General features: G+C 42.5%; 1 protein-coding gene across 3 annotated transcripts in view; it reads right to left on the minus strand.

Annotated features, from left to right (window-relative positions):
• LOC122760962 (plexin-A4-like) overlaps positions 1-15,724 on the minus strand; it is a 35,434-nt gene extending 19,710 nt beyond the window's left edge. The window contains exon 1 of one of the 3 annotated variants that reach the window (XM_044016169.1): positions 15,662-15,724. The gene's annotated coding sequence lies outside the window, so the exon portion shown is untranslated. Of the gene's footprint in view, positions 1-4,968; positions 5,131-12,903; positions 12,995-15,661 lie in introns of those variants that run through there. The other 2 variants (XM_044016166.1, XM_044016167.1) reach the window with 2 other exon arrangements.
• Between the last annotated feature and the right edge of the window lie 6,680 nt (positions 15,725-22,404).

Raw genomic sequence — 22,404 nt, forward strand, 5'->3', positions numbered from 1 at the left:
AGAGTCAGGCCCCTCCAGAATGTTTTCTGATGCAGAAATAATTGTGTCTTTGGTTACAATATCACAACTGTTCTGGAGAGAGGGAGAGGGGAATGGCACAGTCCTTATGGGAGTATGGCGCTCCAAAAGTCCTTGGTTACAAAGTAAGGTCACTTACCCTGACAAACTACGCGCACACACACACGCGCGCGCAGCACAAGCAGTGTCGCGCTGATGCAGGCTCAGATAGGTGGAGTGTGTTATCATCAGCCCAGATCAATGCGCTCTAATGTCATCATGACTGTTGATGAGCCCACTGGACTGCCATCAGCACATCACTCTGATTGGGTTAGACGATGTCTAACTTCCTGAATGGGCGGGGCCTCCTGAATTTGACACAGGACCACATAGCAGTGATGGGAGAATGATGCTCTGGATTCAATTAGGATGGCGTCCTGGCAAAGACACACACACACACACAAGTGCGCGCAACTCATCAGTGAGCAACAGGGACAACTTGCGACAAACTGTGCTATGAAAAGGATTAAGAGCTTCATCCACATGTATTAATTAACGGTGTAACATGTAAACAATAAACAATTACCATACTGGGCCATACTTTGAAGACCTTGTCATAATCACTATTATATCAACACTTTCTATTGATTCTATCTCAAAAAAAGCGTATACAGTGGAATCTGTTTTGCAAATGAGTGCAGCCGCGCTTTAATATTTCCCTTTAATATATATTTAACAAGCAGCAGACATGACATATTTTGTGTCAACAAAGACGACGAGCTCTCAATCATGCTTCAAACTGCCCCCTAGTTATAGTCCTGTTGTGCCACATAAGCTCATTTGGAATGAGAAAGGCAGAGATATTTTGCAGTAATTACTATAAATGCAGCTAAGAACCCCCTCTTCAATGGTGTTGCTAGGCGCTGTCTGACAGCTGCTTTCACAGAACAAATTCAAAGCCTCTAGCTCTCTTTCCTTTTCCTTCCCTCTCTCCCTCTCCTCTCTCTCTCTCTCCCTCCCAACTCCCTTATTCCCCACACTCACGGGCAGACAGGAATGCGGGGCTGTGTAGACAAATCGGCACTCGTTTCCATCGGTTGCTGACTGGCAACATCCGAAGTCCCAACACATCCTCCCTCTCCCTCTCCTTCTCCGTCCATCCCTTCATCCTGCCCTATACTGTATCTCCCCAGCTTCCACCTCTCCCTTAGCTGTTCTTGCCATCCCGGGAGTGACATCTCTCTCCCCTACCTTCGTTTGCCTGCCTCACTTTTAGTCTCAGGTCTTGTTTCCCGTATCCCATTTCCCTCTCGACAGAGTAATTATGAGTTATAGTTTGCTTGAAGCCGAAATGATGGATGTTTTGCCGCAGCAACACTGAAACAAAATATGCCAGTGTAGTGTTCTCTGTGTGTTTTGGTTTTCCGTCTGTCGCCTTCAAGGCAGCGTTTTGCTGTGGCGCTGCCAAAATATCCTGCATTCATGTCTATCTGGAGAAGAGCCTGGCTATTACATCAACACGGCCAATAATACCTGCTAATCACAGCTCATCCCTCGTTCATTCATTATTATTATCAGGATGTTGTGAATGTTGACTGATAAGAACCATAGAAGTTATTAAATAAGTGTTGACATTACCTAGTTATTTTTTTAACTCAATCGTCTCCTGCTTTTCCCTCATTATCCAAGTAATCAACTGTCATACGGATTTACATCACCTAATTTGCCTGCAATCGTTATAAACAGACTATGTAAGATGTATGAGTGGAGTGAAACGATTAATGCAGGAGCTAAAGCTCTGCTGTGGGTCCTTTGTTTCAGCTTTCCTTAAATTTTGAGTCTCCAATATTTAAAGTGACACTTCAAGCGGAACTCAGGAGTTCTGGGTAAAATAAAAATAGGGCCTTCTACCACAAATAGAGATAAACAACGAGACATGTCACCATTTTTTTTACAGGCTGTGGCGTTAAATGGACAGGCTGAACTGAACAGCACTGGGAAACTGATTTTTCCCAAAAAATGTGGGTTGAGACCCAAAGGAAGGGAAGATGGAGAACAAATATTTCACAATTTACATGTCATAGCAGGAAAAGAAGGGCTACATAATGACAATAATGATGAATGTTTTTTTTTCCATTTGAATGCCACTGGGCCAGTCTGAACAATAAACTGCAAAGACAAAAAAAAATGAAATTCAGCTTTTATTAATCTTGTTAATTCTTCCTGCTGCAACATGCAAAAATGTCAGTCAGCCACATCCAGTAAAACTTCATCATTTACTCTATTCATTGAAATAAAGACATCATGTCAGAAGTGCACACCTGGTTACAGCTTGTGTGTTGCCAAGGGGGGGAAAAAAACAAAAATGTCTCTACATGTCAAAATAACAGCACCTAAACTCACCCGCGGCTAAGTCAGTTTTTTTTGGCCGAGTCGCAGCAAACAGGCTCAGACCTGCCCCAATTCAGACATTTTGTCTTATAGCAAATTAAGCTTTAGTGATAAACAACCGCCGTGACTGTTTCACCTTTTGTTGTTTGTTCAGTTTTCATCTCGGTCTAAATCCTCTTGTTGCAATGACTTCTTGTGCTTTGCCCGTCCTTTCTCCCCTGCTGTTGCTGAACACAGCTAAGGCAGACGTGACCTCTAAGATTAACTTCTTAGACATAAAAGCTTGATATTTTAGAAGGCTTTGTGGTGATTAATAAAATGTTAAAACTGTTGCTTTTTCCCTAAACCATCCCCTTTATTTCTACACTGATTTTGAAGACACTCAATGTGAAGGTCCTTAGCATGTTAGCTCTGTGTGTTGCTGCATGAGCCCAGTACAAAAATGGGCAAGGAATAAACCACTGGACAAAACAGTCATGCTAATCCATACACGATCCCATCACACACGCAACAAAAAAGTACCGTGCACATCTGTGAGTCTCATCAGCGCGGTGGTTGATTTAGTTTGCTCAAGGCACAAGGATTACAGCTTTTCCATATAATCCATAGTGGTGATGAAGAAAAGTCTTAAAGATCCCAACTCCTGCTTTACTACTACGACCACACAGCTGGAATGAGGTCAGCAGACTGACCTGTTGTGGACCTTTAAACGGACAGCTAACTTTACTAGTTTCTATAAATATACTGCACCAAGAAAAATGCGCTAAAAGAAAAAAACGTGTAAAAAGTTAAAACTTAAGTGAAGCAAAGGATTTAATTGATACTGACGGTAAAGGAAAGATTGTTGGGGGGAAAAAAATGACGTAGTTAAATCAATTATTTGACTGCGTCAATGGGACACAGACCTGGATTATACCCGTGTCGGCTGACGTGCGTCATCTTACTTCCCACTCTGCCTCGTTCTACTCAATTAGAAAGAAAGGTACACGTGATGATTTTGTCATCCTGTTACATGCTCATCCCCTGTATAAATGACCTAGTATATTATGCATAGACCACATGGAATAAATGGAGAATACTTGAGGAGACAGAATACCTACACATGCAGCGACTCGCGGCCCTGTAGTAATGGTCTCGGGGAAAAAACTGAAAAATGAGCAGTTTGACAGAATGTGTCAAAAGTGCCCCGACAGCAGCTGAGGTATTCTAATTTTAAACACAAGAAAATGGTGCTGTACTGTACTCTAACTAAAGTGCCTGTGAGGGAGCAAAGACAGCGAGGGAGAGAAGACGAGAAAAGAGCCAGTGTGATAAATAAGCAGAAGTGTCATCTCAGGAAAAGGTCAAAGTCAAAAACGAGCGAGTCAAAAGTCAATGATGTAACACGCCGGCGAGGCAAGAAAATAGCACTGCAGTCACTATACCGTGATATTTAGGCTGCTCTCCAAAAATTAGCATATTCCAATTATCTCTAAACACAGATGTGGGCACCAATGTGCGCTAGTGTGCACACGTGCAGAAGCACTCCTCTTGTCTTGTGTCATTCTCTCATGAGAAAACAAACAAACAAAAAAAAGAAATTCAACCAAACTACTAATACTAATATTGGCCTGATGCCATAATAGACTGTAGCAGGTAACTGCCAGTAATTGTAAATAATTACTGAACAGCGTCTCCCCATTGGACCTGCTATGAAAATGTTGACAATGTTAATATTTAATTGTGCTGAACAGGGGGAGACATTTTTGCTCCGTGCATGTCAATATCATGTTGATTAAAGGAAAATCACACTAAACTACTGTACACATGAGGTAGCCTGCACTACATTTGCAGCCTATATTGTGATCATATATTTTTTTCCTCCTGCTGTGCTTGACCGGAAAAAGGGAAAGGTCAGCGCTCAAGTGCCGCTAAATCAAAAAATGACAGGCAGGTCAATGGAGGTGATGCCCTTGAACTGATGAAAGCATCGAGGCAGAGGCCCCACTCACACAAACATGACATAATCCTCAAAGAATTACAACATGTTATTCCATAAGTGAGTTTAAGTCCATCCCTGTTGTGCATTTCTATACCATATGATATAACACTTGCACTACAATATACCAATACAACAATACACATGTATAGATCAAACACTGGTGTTTCTATGCTTATCAACATTCATTTATTCTGCTATAATTATAAATATACACCGCAAACCTAATGTCAGCATCAGACTTAGGTTTGTAATGTCTTGGGGAGAGTCATCTGAGAGACGTCTCTAGGGACAACTGGCATCATTAAACGATGAAACACATACGGTACATACAGTACATGCACACAAATCACAAGCTCATTAAAGATATACGTGACATTTGTGCAAAGAGGTTCACAATTAAAACTAATACCTCCAAACGTCTTTGTAATATAGTCACCGACACGACCCATCGAAGGTTGTCCGTCAAATCTGTTCCCTACCTTTAAGACTTATGAACGCCACGATTCCACAAGTGGAAACCAATCATTATTTCAAGAGCGAGACGTTTAAGTTGCCTGAAAGGAGTCATGCAATTTGAAAAGACCGTTTGGTACACTCACTCCGTGCGCCAGCCGAACACGGCTCGCTCCAGTTCACAAACAGAGGCGAGAGTTCGTGTTTACATCGCCGCATTACGTGCCTTCCTCTTCCTCTCAACAATTCCTTTCACACCATCCCTCAAAGCCTATGGCATTAACACATCAGACAGGCTTTCTAGGCTGTTGTCGTTCACAGCGGCAAGTGAGAGCATGCAAATTGTTATCCAGCGTTTTACCTCACTTTCTCCTCCTCCTCCTCCTCCTCCTCCTCCCCTGCTTTGGTCTCTCCGTAAGTTATTGGGTTCATTTTTATTTTCTACCTCATGGCACTGCTTTTCATGAAGACATGAGGAAAACCTCTCACACACACACACACACACACACACACACACACAGACAACTATCCAGTTGCAAGATTTGCCAGTGGGTTCACAACACAAACCAATCAAAGCTCAGCTGGAACGACCACTGTGACAATGCTGCACGGTTGTACACAAAGAAAGGGGAGGGTGGAGGGGAGGGGGGCTGACAACCCCGCTCTCAGAACTTGTGCTTTTGTCCACAGTTACATTTGTAACCTCAGAAAGTGAGCCAATGGAGGAAGAATGCTTGATGCAATGCAACAAAGCAGCTCACCTTTCCCTTTTCTTGTCTATCATCTGGGGATTAAAAGCACTGCCGATGTCTCCAGCAACTCACAGTGTTCTGTGTGGGAGGCGTGTGACTCAGCGGTGGAAGCTGCGCGTTGCCAAAGTTCATCCATAGATACTTCTAGGCGCCTACTTGCAAGTGAGCATACATATACGGAACAGATTTTTAAATAGTCTAATTGTTTATTTTCATAACATAAACGTTATTTTTGTCTGCACCGACACCACACACAAAAATAGTGTATGGTGCATTTGCAAACTTCACAGATAAAACTTACCGAGTGGTAGAAGCCTCTCAAAAACCTGCCATTTCAACCCACGGTCGTCAGTGGTGACAATGTCAACAAGCATCAGTGCTCTGCTCAACGCTGCAGATCAAAAGTTGATTGTGAGTCTTCTAAGCCCCAGTTACTGCCACATGACAAAAGTCCATCACAATATCAGTCATGTCATGCAATTTCAACAATATTATGCCTCAGTTAACCGGTTACAGGTATCGGGAAGTGAAAAATATCCTATGTCACATTATGATTAGATCCTAATCGGGCTGTACGTTTGACACCCCTGCTCCGAAGCAGCCTCCTACTATTTTTTTAAGTGAGGAAGGAGGGTGTATATGCTGCAGAAAGTGGAACGATTTAATCGGTTCTGCCCATATTGAGCCAAACAGTAATGCAATGAGCTTTCAGTGTTCAGTTTAAATGGCTCCAAATCCCAACAATCATCACAACAGGGGAGCGAGTGAGAGGGAATGAAACAAATCAAACATACGTGTCAGAGTTTAAGGATGATACCATGAGCGAGTAAACATGCACTGGAGATTAAACAGGTTGATGATTCACCAGTTTAGGGGAGGGGAACGGGTGTGTGTGGAAAATCCTTCAGATTCGGGTGCATTCACCCCTTTACTGGAAAGTTAAATCTCAGCAATCAGAAATCAATACCCAACACTGTTGAGAGTCAGACTAAATCAGAATAACAAATGAAATGCTAACTCTGACCTAATTCCAGGACCGCAGCAAACTTCTCCCAAACACTTTGCAAGAGTTGGGGCCCCTGGCCAAAACAGGCAGGAACTGCATTCACACAAACACGAGCAGAAATAAATCCAGTTCTTGTCATCCACAACAGACAGGGATGAGCCAGTTTGACTCAGTGTCAGTACAATTCTAAATAAATGATTCACGAAACACAAACTCAAAATGACCTGGGGGCCAGTGAACTTCTAGTCTGGTCAGGAGGGTGAAACAAGTCCAACAGTTTGGGAAAAATGAACACTAACAAAAAGACGGAGATATAAACAGAATCCAAACATTATATCAACATAACATGTAGACAATTGTAATGAAATATACTAGACTTAAAGCTTAAAGCTTAAAAGGACGTGAGGGATGCAGCATAGAACAGTGAATTGTGCGTTCTGGTTATAGCTACAGCACAAACGTCATCTCAAATAAGTTGTGTGTGAGAGGTATCGGTTCAAACTGAGGGTCGATATTGAACACATGAAAGTGTTTTTGTACACTGTAAAAACATTCGAATCTCTGCAGCGTAGCATTCACCTGAATGTACCAATGATTAAAAGCAACAAGGAAATTTTTTCACTGTTTTCAGGTTGAAACAAGTTCAACGTTTCTGCCATTTATCTTTCATCAACGAGAATCCACTCCAGTGCACCTTACAATAAGGTCAGAGCAAGGCTGGGAACATGGAGGAGTTTTAAACGAGTACATCCTGTACTGTCAACAAACAAATATTAACCGTTTTTTTTTACATGTTAACAGCAAACACTAATCCTTAAGAGGTTCACATGGTGGGGGGGGAGGGGGGGCTTAAAATCCCATCATTTATGTACTACACACAGACATCGCAGGACGCCTAAACAACATATTAACAAGCATGGTTTGTTCCTGCAGCGTCACTCAGAGAAATGCTTATGAAAAACAGAGCCAGAGTGTGAGGAGTGTGGGCCTGAATACAAGCCACGAGCGATTAATTACAAGTCATAAAACTACAAAAAAAACAGTTCATATGCTGCTTGTAGGTTACGTGATGAATACTGAGAGCTCTGAGGTATTGTCTGGTATGGATTAATAAATGTGTGCGCACGCATGCATGCTTCCATGCATGTATGCATACTTCAGCATGCATGCCCGCGTTTCTCTGCGACAGGGAGGATGAAAACGGAATTAGGGGCTTAATCGGCGCGTGGACTTAAGGCGACGGCGCGGGAGCAAATGAGAGTGAGTGAGAGGGGTGGTGGGGTGGGGGAAATGCCCTAAGACTGTCTGCAATTTTCTCATCATTTCATGCATCTGAAACAAAACTAATTTGCTGCTTGTCATGCTTGGCTTAGCACACACAAACATAAGAGCCAATATGCCACAGCGTGTCATCTGCTGCTGCATCAAAGAGAGCTGTTTATATATCACGGCGAGCAGCACCGTATGAATCATAGCGACCTGGAAGAAAAATGCTTAACATGGTCTGATCAAAAAGCAGCAACATCGTCCCGATTCATATCGGGGGAAACAGCTACGTCCGCGTCTCCCTATAGGTCACTCCAATGTCACAACAGATAGGGGTATATTTTCTTTATTTTGCCCAAATAAACATGCAAACACACAGATAAACTTATACGCTTGGCAGAGGGATATGGGGAGGAGAGAGCTGAAGGCACAAACCGTCAGCGGGAGAGAAGGATTGGGGGAAAAGATGAAAGGAAGCATGGGAGACGGCTGCAGGGAGAAAATAAAAAGTGGTGGCACTGTGATATAGTAGAATGTACATGTGCTGGGTCCTATTATAAAAGTATGTGACAGCTTAATAGGACTCTGGGTGGCAATATTGGAAAAAAGAAAAAGAAAAAAGAAGGCTCTGAAAAGTGGGACGTGTACGCATGAACTCACTCACTCACACATAAACACACACAATTTTATGTATCTCCACTGCATCACACATGTGCTGAGTAAAGTGTTCGGAGAACAAAAGGTTCTCATTAAATTGGATGCTGTGACGTGTATTGATTTCCCCCCCCCACACACACACACACACACACACACACACACAAAAAATTTACAGCGCCCAATTGTTTGGAGATCCTCACTTCAGAGATTTGCTGTCATTGCTATTGTAAACGTCAATATGCAGCTCTATGGTGCATTACCAAAGGGTTAATTACATACTTGTAAGCAATTATTCTCCTAATGTAGCATGGAATCCTCCCCCAAATTGGAATTTAGATGAAATCCACCAAGCCTTTCAAGTCCCTGATACCATCTTTCTAATGAAGTGTCAACTAATACATAATAGACTTTGAATCGTACATGGCACGCGGCGTGTGGAGTCTAATGTGAGGAGAGGTAACAAAGGGCAGGGGTTTTTATGTGGCTAGGTCAAAGAAAGGTAACTGTAATTCAAAATACACTCATTTATCAAAGCAATCATCCCTAACCTAACACACTATCGGTCTCTTGGCACACTCAAAAAAAAAAAAAACACACGCAAATTACACTATATTTAAATTTACTTTATCCCCGAAGCCACTGTTAAGAGAATCAGGCCTGGCTGGAGACAGATTATAGTTGGAAGGACAGTTGGTGACATGGAAATGCATTTTCCAATCTTCTCTTGTTGTGTTTGGTGGCATAAGGGGAGGGGGGGGGGGCTTGACAGGACTTTCGTCTGTGGCTGGTAGTCCCGTCGTAGCCGAGGGGAGTGTAAGCGTGTGAGAGAGTGGGAAAGAGAGCAACAGAACCAGAATGAGAACAAACACAGAGCTCCATTCAGGTCCAACCCACAGACGCATCATTCAGTGGAACATGACGATACGTCTCTGTGACCAGAGTATTCATATAGGGCCAGTCACAGATGCATCATTCACACACACACACACACACTTCCGCCTCAGTCTTACTCACTCCTTATATTTCCAGAGTATCATTCTCAGATTTCCCCCATTCATATTAATTCACAGCTGGCATAGACTTATATTCCAGAGGCTTTCTTACAGAGATTACTCCTTTGAGTCCACTCACTGCCCCAAAAATTTAATAAATGTCTCGACTGCCAAGGTTGGAGCGAGAGTTTATCCATTAGTGAGCCATAATATTGACAAGGCCACGGTCCCCGAGTCTAAACCCCAGCCTTGTAGCCGTAACATTGGCCAACAGACAGGGGGTAGTATGTCAACGTGAGGTGCTTACAGCCCGATAAAGGCTGCTGTTCCAAGTCCTATAGGCAGCGCTTGATGGACAGCACATGGGAAGGGGGTGTGTTTGAGCGGTGCGGCAGTGCCAAGAGTTCTTGCAGCTTTCAAGAGTTTAGGACCGAGCTGGAATTTGGTAAAACGACAAGGAGGCAAGACACAGATGAGATAGGATTATCAAACTGCTCAAGGACTGAATGTTTTCCTCTTGAGACCTTGACAGCAGAGGAAGACACACACACACACACACACACACACGTTTGAATATTCAGAAATGAGCTGACGTACACATTAGCACTAAAGAAAAGAGGCAAAGAAACATAAAGGTGTGCCTGCCAGCCACAGCCACAAAGAAAACGCAGGCGGAACTTCAGCCTGCACTGACAGTTTGCCCTGTAGGCAGGCATATTATCTCTGCCTCATTGTCACAGTCTGTTAAACAGCAACTAATGGACCACGTCGTATCAACCAGCACCACCTAATGCTCGTCGTTAATGTTGTTTTCAGCGTTAAACTTTGACGTAAATGAGGTGAAAAAAATAGATTAATCTGTCGACTGATTTCTTGATAAATCGATTAGTTGATGGCTCCATAACATGTAAAAGATGTAGAAATAATGATGTTCTCAAATGTCTTGTGTGGTCTACCAACCATAATTAATCTGTAAATTAATGACTTTTTTTGTTATATGGAGCAAAGAACTCTGAAAAAACAAAAATGCATTAATTTGGTGATCAAAATATTTGCCAATTTATTCCGTTTTATTTAATTATTGGAACGAATGCTGTGAAGCTATTGATCCGATTGTGAATCAAGGTTTCTCCCCAGCGTGGCACAACCCATGTGCATTACCATCCATAAATAAAGACTTTGCAGTGTGTTTGAAAATGAGAGAATATTGTGGTCAATGATGTTGCAACCACAGTATCAAGCGGGATCAATCTCTCCACTGCAGCAGCCTGTGACCACACTGCCCCTCATGGATTCTACAGCATATAGCCCCTCTCCCTGCAGCCGTGCTCTGTTGACTGTGCACTAAACAAGTGAATAAGCCATCTGCTGGGCTATTTAAAACACAACGTAAGTATCACTGCTTCTCTTCTGAGATATCTTCAGTAAAAAAAAAAAACAGAGCTGTAAGTATAGATATCTTGACATCAAATGAGTTATGGGGGCGTGGGGGGCAGTGAATTGATGCATTGAGTCTGGAGTGCAGGTGGACAGAGGGAGGGAGAAACCAGCAGAGGGGCTCAGAGTCCTCGGTGTGACTGCCGTACAAGGCATCTACATTTTGCATATAGACCGGAGCAGCTGTTTTCTGTGTATGAGGCACAAGACATGATGAAAGCACGGGGAGGGAGGGAGGGAGGGAGGGAGAGGTACAGCAGGAGCAAGATGGGGGACAAAAGTTTATGAGCCACATTTTGGAATCAAAGACCTACATCACACTGCAAGGCTTGCACCAAGCTAGAGAGTGTTAGACCAAGGAATCAGCTCCATCTCCCATCAAACCTACAGCTGACAATGATACAGCTACAGCCAAAGCATAAAGAACGACTAAACACGTGGACAACTAGAAAAAAAAAACCACAATGTTTTGATAAGAATGTAATATGCCGCGTGTGTACAGAACCACATGCATCGTTCAAGACAACATGTACTTTCTTAAACTGAGGAAGACGTGCTTGTCACTATCTCCTGACTCCACGGAGCGTGTGCAGTGCAAATTAAATAATCTTGAACTAATAACAGTCACAAGGTTTGTGTAGCAGTGTAAAAAAACAGCCTTGAGATTTTCTCTTTTTTTTCCCCCAACAGGCTAAACACATCACATAGTTGGTTGTCCACAGAAAGACCTGACTGCCATTTGAAACACTCAAGTGCCTGAAGGTTTCTTTCACATTACTGGGTCAAAATAAAATAGCTTCATCTTAAATTCCACCCTTCACTGTGACCTTAAAAGACGAGTACAGTAATATGTAGGTAATAAAAGTACAGGGGATTAAGATAAGGTCACGTTAAACTCAACTGCAACCTGCAGAACACCACAGAGACGGAGACCCCCAGTAGGGATATTAAAAATGTTATTCTCTGTTCACACAAATGTTACGAAAGTCAAGTTCTTCTTTGAGGCGAGCTCCGTCTGAGTCTCATTGGTCAAGTTTAAAAACTCTAAAGGGAGGACACTGCCAATCCTGAAGCCACATAGTGAGACCCACCAGTTATGGCACAGCAGATATCATCTCTTACATCCACAAATAATCCTCACAGTGGCTGCAAAAATCTAAGGGTGTGTACAACCATGAAACCTCAAATATAACCTGTGTAGAAAGGACCTTCATGTGCTGAGCTTGAACAGTTTCTCGTGCCATAAAAATGAATCACTTGGGATTCATAAACTAGAATATATATGCAAAAAAAAATCAACCTTTATATACATTTTTTTTAAAACATATCGCGGGAATTGCAGTTGCTAAGCACCATGTGAAAGCATCCTGATAATAAACTATGCGTATAGAATAATCACATAGTTTCAAATCAGACCCAGGACTGAAAACACAACTGCAGTCCATGGGTGTGAACGCGCCACTAAAAAAAACTGATCCTGCGCACTGGGTTTAATATAAATCCAACGCGGACTCTACGATAAAAAAAACAGTTGTGGTTTTAACCTTCAGGAGTTTTACACTGCAATAGAGAGGGGGGGAAAGCATGTCATGCAGCTTTTCTGTGGCTCACAGTGGACGCGGACACCTCATGAATGATGCGAGGCGCCAAAATAGCGGCAATCCAGCGAATATAGTGGGTCCCAAGTTGCGAGAAATAGCAGGTCATTAAACTGTTCTACAATTCTCCGCGGGGCTAGTTATATGGACCAAGATGGACAGGTTCGGGGGGTGAAACCCGCCCCATCTGCCCGAGTGCGCTGAGCATGCATGGCGCAGCCCAGCACAGGTGCAGCACGCACGGCTCGGATCACCTGGCTGGTGCAGTGGCAAACTCACACCCCAACCCTGACTAATAACAGCAACCAGAGCACGCTGCAATCTGCCGTAACTGTGCGTAATAAGTAAGACGGTGACAAGCGTCTCTCCTTACCTGTAATCTATGCAGATATCACTTCACAGCCGCAGCCGCATCGACACTGCGGATAAGAGGCACGTCCGGAGCAATTCCCCAACTCCAGTTACTCCCCAAAAAAAAAAAAATTGAGAAACGTGTAATATCCTAACGGAAGGGAATGTGTCCACTTTTAATCCCCGGGAAGGCGATTCCTGCACGAGAGAGGCTGAAAACAGCAGCAGACTTCCAGCAGCCTGTCCCCCCCCCCACTGCCTCACCGATCAGCCGGACTCTACTACGCCGCTTTGAGCGCACTGAGACGCGGCAGCTGCACCTCCCATCCCTCGGTGAGTACGCACTTGGTATGCCGCCGGAAAAGCCGCTGCGCCGTACACGGGATACCGCAGAAGGCTGTGCTTGTTCAGAGAGCGTGTGTGTGTGCGTGTAGATGTGAGTCAGTGCGGTGCTCCTGCTCAACTGAGATGCTGAGGGTGCTGCAGCGGAGTGCGAGAGAGAGAGAGGGAGAGAGAGAGTGCGGGAGGGACACAGAGAGAGGGAGATCAGGGGGAGTGCGCTACTTCTGAGTTTACAGCAGCCTCACAGCGGATCTTGAGGGGAACTGAGTGGTTGGCGCTTTGTCGGTTGCGAAAGAAGCCTGTTTTCTTCCCATGAATCCTGACTCATCCGCAGTAACATCTCAGATCAAGGGGGGAGGGGGGGGGGAGAGAGAGATTGCGCTCGGGGTTACAATTTAAACTGTCAGGCAACAAAAACACTCAAAGAGCCCCAGTGCGCATTAATAAACATTATACTTAACAATGTCTGTGTCAGCACATCATTCATTACAATCATCAGGTTTATGAGCTCATTTCATTTGCTATGGAGTCAGAGACAATGAGGCGTCAGGTGGGATGAGATCATTTCGCCATAGAGTCCACAGAGAGTGTCAACATATTTGATTTAAATGTAAAAGTTTATTACCCCTGCCAAGGATTGTGTTTCTGTTCTTTCTGGAATGATTACATTATGGAAGACCCCCTAGACAACCTGCATGTGTGTAAAACTCCCTAAAAATCACATTTAATTTGTTGTTTTTAATGACAATGTCGAGGTCAGCTTATCAAACATCCATCAGGTATTAAAATAAATATCTATGTAAGTAGGGTTAGGGTTACGTCCTGACATGATTAACACGTGCACCAACTTTCGTCCATGTACGTGAAACATTTCACATTTCACAAAATAAAAATCAAACGATGAAAGTGTTAGCCCCTCCCACTTCTTCTTCACCTTTTCACCGAACAACTTGCACGTGTAAATTTTTACCAGGATCGACGTGGTTGCAAAAATAGGTGAGGGGATTGGGAAAGCCCTCAAAAACACAATTCATTTAAAGGGAAAGATAAAAATAAGGGTGGTGTTCACTAGAGCCCCTTTAACCCCTGAAAAATCTGTGCACGCCCCTGTTGGTAAGTAGTTGAAGGTGTGCTGCTCTGTTATTGTTTACAGTTTGGTAGTTTTGCGCCTTTGCAAATATTAAATAAATCCAATAAGGGATTAATTTATGCAGGGTGGGTATATGTCCTGCAGACATACTGGTTCATAAGGGATTTAATATTTGACAGTGCCAAAAGGGGAATTTACACAAAAACCATGGGTGAAATGATCAGATCAAAGGGTTTGAATAATACCAGGATCATTATTAAAGACAGAGGTTATACAACAGAGCGACTTAATCGTGACACTTACATAGTAGTGGGGGATTACAATCTGTATTTTTGGCCTGATGGTGATCTGTTAACATTTACATTTTGAGCAATTAATATATTATGTCATTATGTTATCATGTCCTTAGATTAATCAGTAAGGATGTGTCCATAAAATGTACTGCAAAGCAACATTTCTCACGTTAATCTTAATTCAGATTGCATCAAATGGCACGCCACACTGACGCACGCGGAGGTTTGTCACATGAGATCACATGAGCAACTTCCAACAATGAGCCACGTTGGTCTCGTGTGTTAGTGTTTCGAAACGTCCACAGTCAAATAAGTCAAATAGGGACGCACAATGAGCTCAGAGGAAGATAAAAAAAAAAACAAGAATAATTGACGAAAACAACTTCATGAAAGAATTAAATCCAGCTGACTGTGAGAACTGAATGTCCAGATCTGACCGTGGAGTCAACATCCCTCAAACTCAGAGGCAGTTTGTGCTTTGAGGGGGTCTGAGGGTGGAGAGGTGTCAGCGCCTGCTGCTGCTCCTGCTGCTGCTGCCACATCCTCCCTCTCTGTCCCTCGCTCTCTCCCTTCCAGAGGACTCCCTCAGCTCTGAAACACTACATCAGAGCCCCACCTACAGGCCGCGGAAATATTGCAGCCACTGACACAGCTTGATGCAAAAACAAAAAACCAAAAAAAACAAAACGCTTACTGACTCTGTAGTGCTCTGAATAAATGAAGAACAACATCCATCAGTACAAACACACATGAGGCTGATAACTTCAGAGGAAAGTCAACTGCAACATTGTGACAGAGCACGAATGACGACATGTGAATACACAAACAGAAACAACAGAGTATTAGTCATATAAGTTACTCTGTAGCAAAGCCACACACTGCACAAACAATAACTATAACAGCACCTGCCAACACTGGCATTCTCTAACGCAAACAACAACAACAACAAATAAACAAAACGTTTCCATGAACGCTAACCATGACAAACGTAACTCTGACGCCACATCTTCACAGACACAACACGGATAAATAATAACAAAATAAAACGTACTTACCTCAAATATGTCCCGCGGCTTTTTAACAAATAAACAGTCCCTGTTGTCCAAAGGCATCTTTAGCAGCAACTTACAGTAAAAACACTAAGTGTAATTATGAGTTTTTAAAAATGTTTAAAAAAAACAAAAAAAAAAACAAGCTGCGTCGCATTATTAACGTGAGCCTGGAGTCACGTGACTCTGCAATCACTGTCACCTGTGTGTGTTTACTAAACAGCTGTGAGTGTTCAATTATTTACAGGATTGAACACACAATAAATGGAGTTATTGTGATTTTACAGCATTTTTGTGATAGTTAATGTAATACAGTAGTGTTTTTGTTTTATTTCATTGTAAAACTAGTATGGGTGTGGCTATAATCCCCAAAACTGATTTGAGTGTGTGATTTATTCAGCATTTATATGGAAAGGTGCTACTAAATCACTGTAATATATGCCATATCTGTGAAGTTACAGTAAACAATTGTCAATTTTCAGTAGTTAACAGTACAATTATGGTCAAATACCATATCTAGAAGACAATAGTTTACTGTAAATCATGTGTAAAGTGTTATCTTTGGTGAAATTGCAGCTTCAAGTTTAAATAAATGAAGCCAATATTTTTTGTTTTCTTAAAAAAAATGTATATACTGTATATGTAGATATATATAAATAAACTTGCAATCATAACTTTTCCACTTTTTGTTTCAATTAAATGTTCTCTGATAAGGCGATGGTGATTAATGGCTGACATTAAATCGTGATTTTAAGCCTTATGTCTTTGTGTGTGTGTGCATTTTTACGATGCGTATGTGTTACCATTGTAAACTTTATGGATCTCTCTTTGAATTTAAAAAGCTCTGTGGGCTTTCGATGCTTAAACAACTAGAACCGACAAAGCTTTAAAGAGCAGTGGCAGGAACCACTGCTGTGTTTAAAAATCAAAGGGGAAAAATGAACTAAAATAGCGTTTATATATATATATATATATATATATATATATATCTTATATATCTCAACGTCACCTCTGACTGACGTTTATAGTAAACCAGTTCACACAATAAGTCAACATTGTGTGTGTGTGAGTGTGTCCACAATTTCCCCTCATGTCTTTGACGGCCCATTATTGTCAGAACGTCTGTGACAGACCTGTGTTCATTTATTATACTTTGGCCCTCTCTCGACAGACCCGTGATGGCAGCTCCGGAGTCATTTGAAGGGTGAAGATGCATAGATATGAACAAAAGCTATTGACTTGATTTAATTATTCAATCCAAGCACAGAGCTAAATCAACAGTCTGTGGATCTCAATATTAGATAGCTTTCAAAGCACAGCAAATCAATAGTGCTGCAATCTACAGTGACAATAGTCATTCCGCCAAGGGTCAGAAATGCACGACCTTATGAAATTAAAGTTAAGGTCACTGGTCTGTGTGTAGATCAAACATGCTCGGACTGGATGATAATGACGCTGTATAATTAAGTTTTATCATAGGAGTATCATCCTGTCTGTGTGCTGTGCGAGCATATTTTAATTCAATTCAAGGACACGGGGGTTTGCGTTGGCAACATTTTTAACACACACGGTGCTGTAAACATAACCAAAATCTATATCTTTTGGATTTAAGGCGATGTTTTCGCTTCCTCTCTCGTTATTCAAACCAACTTGGAAAAGCAGCTGTACCAATGACCCTGTTGTCATTGAGAAAACAAGCAAAAATAAACTTCGAAAGAACTCTGTTACAGTTTTTTGCCTGGTACCAGTTGTTGGGAAAATACGAAAAATGCACTGGCAGCTTCCAGTCGTGTCATACAACCCCTCTTCTCTCCATGTTATCCTAACACTGTGGTGCATATAAACAATCGTGTGCACAATCCATTGTCAAAATGAGTTCATATAGTGCCGATTAAGCCTGTCCCTCCGTTTCTCAGTGTATAGCTGTCTGTGGATCTTATGTTGCTTGCAGACATTCCCACGCTGTACACCCAGGAGGAGATTCGATTTATGTCAAGACAGATGGAGGCAACAGCAACAATGTCCAGTAAAGCTGGATTATGAGTGAAAACACAAAGAAGTGTCAGCAAGAAAAAGATTCACAAGTGAATTCAGCAGCTTAAAAAAACAACTCTCCACTTGTACAACAGTTTGATGGGATAAAGTTCCAGGGGTGTCAACTCTGTTTCTCTCTGATATTTAATTTTAGTGTCTTTTTACAAGACGTACTTTGAACAAAACCTGAAATTTCTTGAGAAAAATAAGTGCAATTTCAACAACGCTATGCCTAAGTGTGTGCATTAGAACTTACAGATCACAGTGGATCTACAAATGCATAAAACATTTAGTTGCAGGTACCTGGAACTGAAAAATATCGTATTATGATCGAATCATAATGCGAATTTTTCACAAATCCGCATCCTGCGGGCCAGCTTGGGCCAGATCATATGTTTGACACTTTCTGCCCCCACCTACCCCTGCGCTGCTGGTGTACACAAAAACACTCCATCAGTCAGGTCTGATAGTTTTGCTTCACTGGCTCTGTTCACAGTAACATCATCAACAACAAAAATCCCCCCCCCAAAACTCATGCACTACAGCTGTCCCGTATAAAAGTGGATTTCTGTAGTAATGCCTGGTATTTGGGGGGAATAGTTCTGGACTTTAATCCCGCACTGACACAGACGTGTATATTCTGACAAAGGCAGAATCCTAACAACGCGGATTATTAAGAGTTCAGCAGCTCGTGCCCGAGTGAGGAACCTGTGTCTGTGTGAGGGCAGGGGAGGACGCTCGCTCGGTGCCTGGCTCTTTATTAAAATGCACTGACCAATTTGACTTCCCCCCCATTTGTCTTGCAAATGAGATGATGACTTATGGAGGCAACATGAACAGCTTTGATGAAGCCTCCTTTTTTTTAATGCAGTCAAGTGGGTTTGCAGGGAGGTGCACGTGTATCCGTGTGTGCGTCTGTGTGGGTGCTGTTGCCAGCTGGCGCAGGGTTACTTCAGCAGCCCTCCTCATCTTCCTGGAAAGCGTGTGTGTGTGTGTATGTGTGTGTGTGCATGCATGTTGTGTGTGTCCACACATACAGTGAGCCCGCGTCGCATCTCCGTGTCCTTTTAAATGAACTCAGTGAACCCCTTTAAACGCAGCTGTACACGGTTTATCTTAAGCCTGTGGGGATCCACGGTGTCGCATTGTTCCCGGGGGGTCTTCTTCCCCCTTTTCTCCCTACAAGCCCCAACACACAGTAGTGTCACCCACATAATAGACATCCATCACACATCTGTTACAGTATATCCTTCAATATGACAGGCCGTTAAATCACATGTACAAACTGTGCGTACATATCGCTTTATGGTCAATTTACATGTCATTTCTATCTGCTGGGATGATGATATTTATGGGCTGCCAATGGTGACGCTGGATTGAATATGTCCGTCTTCATAAAAGTGTCTGCCCACTCCCTTCACTCATTCGCGGGCTTACTTCGTCTCGGAGTTAAATCACCCCGAAACGCTGGGTATGCCGGCCTCGTCCATGATATCTCATATTCGTTGGAGATGTCTTAGCGCGTCGCTGTTGCTAATGAGTGAATGAGTGAATGAATGACACTCTGGTATGTGGTTGATTTAGACTGTAACTAGGTTTTCACGTATTTGACTGGATCATGAGGAGCTGGATGGTAAATTATATTGAAGATGACATTTTCTGTATATCTGGTGTGTGCATGTGGGGGTGTGTGTGTAGATGGGTGTGTTGAATATGCCACTCAGTCATATAATTAGTTAGTTTGCATATTGATGACTTACTAGGATGTCCCGTAAATGTGTCTGACTGTGTGTCTCAGTTTTATTCCATCATGTCATGTGTGTGTGTGTGTTTACTCATCCTTGTATTATCTCCATCAGCCTCCCCATCAGGCTAGCAGCTGCCTGTCTGTCTGTCCATGTGTAACTGTGTGCATGTGCATGTGTGTGTATGTGTGTGTGTGTGTGCAAACAGGGCCAGGTGAATCAATGTTCTGCCAGACTTTTCTCAAGAGATCCAAGCTCATGTCCAGAGATCCAGACCCAAGCCCCCTCCTCCACTGTGCCTCTATCTGCTCCCCCCAGAATTAAACTCTTCCTTTGGGATGGACAATGCAGATGGGGGTTGGAGAATAAAATAGGGAGACAAAATGTGCTTTCAAAGAGATAGGACAACCAAAAATAAAACGAGGGCAAAGCTGCTACAGAGCACGAATATCAACCCAAGGTCACATCACCCAGAAGTATTAATCTAAACTTCTTCTTTTTTAAATGAAAGAAGTGTAAGAATTAGTGACATCCAATGGTTAGACTGAAGATTACAACAAACAGAGGACTCCCAAAACACGTGAGGGAACAGCGGTCGCCTTTGCATACTAGTTCTAGTAGAAATAATTCACAAGCAAATTGCTCATTTATTCAGAGCCGCTGTAGAAACGTTGCAGCTCCGTAGAGATGGAGGGCTCTATAAAGCATTTGCCTACATTCAGAGGGTTTATTCGAGTGCAAAAACCAAACAACACACAAACACAAACACCCTTATGGTAAGTATATTCAAATGTTGTCAGTAAACCCTCTTCAAGGTCACACACTGGACTTAAGACAGTCACACAAACAAACACCTACATCAATTTCCAAAATAATATAAAATAATATATATATATATATATATATATATATATATATATATATACATATATATGTCTGCATGAGAGAAAAGGTCTGTGGAAATCAAGCCTGAACACGAGCAGCCAGTCAACGAGTTCCCACTCAAGAATTGCCTGTGCCGTAGACTCAACATTTTCAATTGTACCAACATCTGGTGATAAGGGGCTGAGCGGACGCTGTGGGGGCTCAGGAAAAACCACTAAAGGTACAGGCTGTGTGGTTAGACACAGGCACTCAACGTTCGGCTTCTATCAGTTTCTAACAGCCAAACCATTGGCTCGACGCGTGGCCTCCAGTCCTCATTGCCGAGAGTAAAATGATATCAATGTCTTCACAGGGCAAAGTAGACTGATAAGGACCAAGCCAGACCGTCCAGTTGGAGAGAGAGAGAGGGAGAGCACTTATATTTCACTCATCTACACTCTCTCTTTTTGTCACACACCAGCAAACACAACACAACCAGAATCCTCTGCCTGTGGTCGTCTGTGGATAATCTATCAAGAGCATTTCTCAACAACTTGACTTGGAGCTTTCAGCACAATATCAACTGGCACCGTTCCACATTACACACAGGCACGATTCCTCTTTTTATATTCCCCTTTGTTATATATTGCATACACACACACACCAAATTCATGTGTGTGTGTGTTCATGTCCTCTTTTCTAGGTCTTTGGATGTTGTTGTCTCGTGACAAAACTAAACAACAATTAAAGATCCACAAAGAGGCCCATTTTCTGCATTAAAATACACTTGTGGTGACTGAATGACATCATGTACATGTATGTAAATAAAATCCTTCACCCAACACAGTTGTAAATATGCATGTTAGTGTGTCCACAGCGGGGAGAGAAACATTTACTTACCCACAAGTGCCGCCGTTAATTGTTTGAACGCGGAGGTCTGACAGGACACCGAGTCTGACAGAAGAGATGTAAAAGGTGTGATTATGCACGCACGCATGAATACGTGTCATAAACAGTGCTCCCCATAAAAGTGCTGTGCATGTGTTAACATAAGCAATGAGCGACAGACTGTATCACAGTCAATTTGCATGGAAGTTTTAAAGGGGAGCGCTGCACTGCCCTTTGTTAACCAACATGACCTGAAGATGGTGCAGCACTTAGACAAAACCCTCAGATATTGTTATCATAAACAAACTGAACAGACAAATAACACATTTGACTGACTAAAGCACAGTGTGACATAATAAAAACTCACCGTCACAGGTCCTTGTGTTTGTTGTGGATCTAATCTAAACTTTTATATTCCTTCCTAAAGAGATTTGAATCACAGTTGTTGTTGTATTGTGCGGGCCCACATAGCCACCGTGCTGCCAGCAGGTGGCGCTATGCACTTGATTTAGTTTTCATGTGCTGATGATTGATTGATTGATTTCCAGCCGCGTGTCTTTTGTCACATGTAAAGTTTCGAGCCGATCGGTCAAAGTTACACGGCCACTTCCTGTTTTGCGGCGAATGATCGAAATTCGCCACAATTTCCAATAGTTGCCGTGGCCACGCCCTTTTGAATCTGCGAGACATTTTGCTAACTTTCCATCTTTGATGTGTCTAGTACAAATAAACACTTTTTTAAACGTTGGATTAATGGAGGATTTTCATGCACGGACGAGTTTGTCCATTTACGAAATGTGTAAATCGCTAAGATGGACGGCAAATTAAAAATGACCGACTTCCTGTTGATATGAGGCCATGGTCCCGATAGACTTTTTTGTTCGTCTTGGGCTGCGTCATGTTTCCACCAAGTTTTGTGAAAATTGGTGCAACTTATTTTGGCTTTCTCCTACCGGGGTTCACCTTTGGGGGCACTACTGAGCCATTTTGCACCGTATTATTTAGTTCTGATTTTTGTGCCAAATTTGGTCCGTTTTCACCAACGTTTAGTCTCAAAAATACTGTGTATTTTTTATTTATCAATAAATTGAAGAAAAATGACCAAACACAACTGTATTTAACTATATTTAACTATATTTAGACTGTGTACTGTCTAGTACAAGCTTCCATGCCTTCCACAGCTCCAGTTAAAGCATCATTTGCCACTATTTTACCTGC

Source organism: Solea senegalensis, unplaced genomic scaffold, assembly GCF_019176455.1.
Source record: "Solea senegalensis isolate Sse05_10M unplaced genomic scaffold, IFAPA_SoseM_1 scf7180000014229, whole genome shotgun sequence".
Classification (NCBI taxonomy): domain Eukaryota; kingdom Metazoa; phylum Chordata; class Actinopteri; order Pleuronectiformes; family Soleidae; genus Solea; species Solea senegalensis.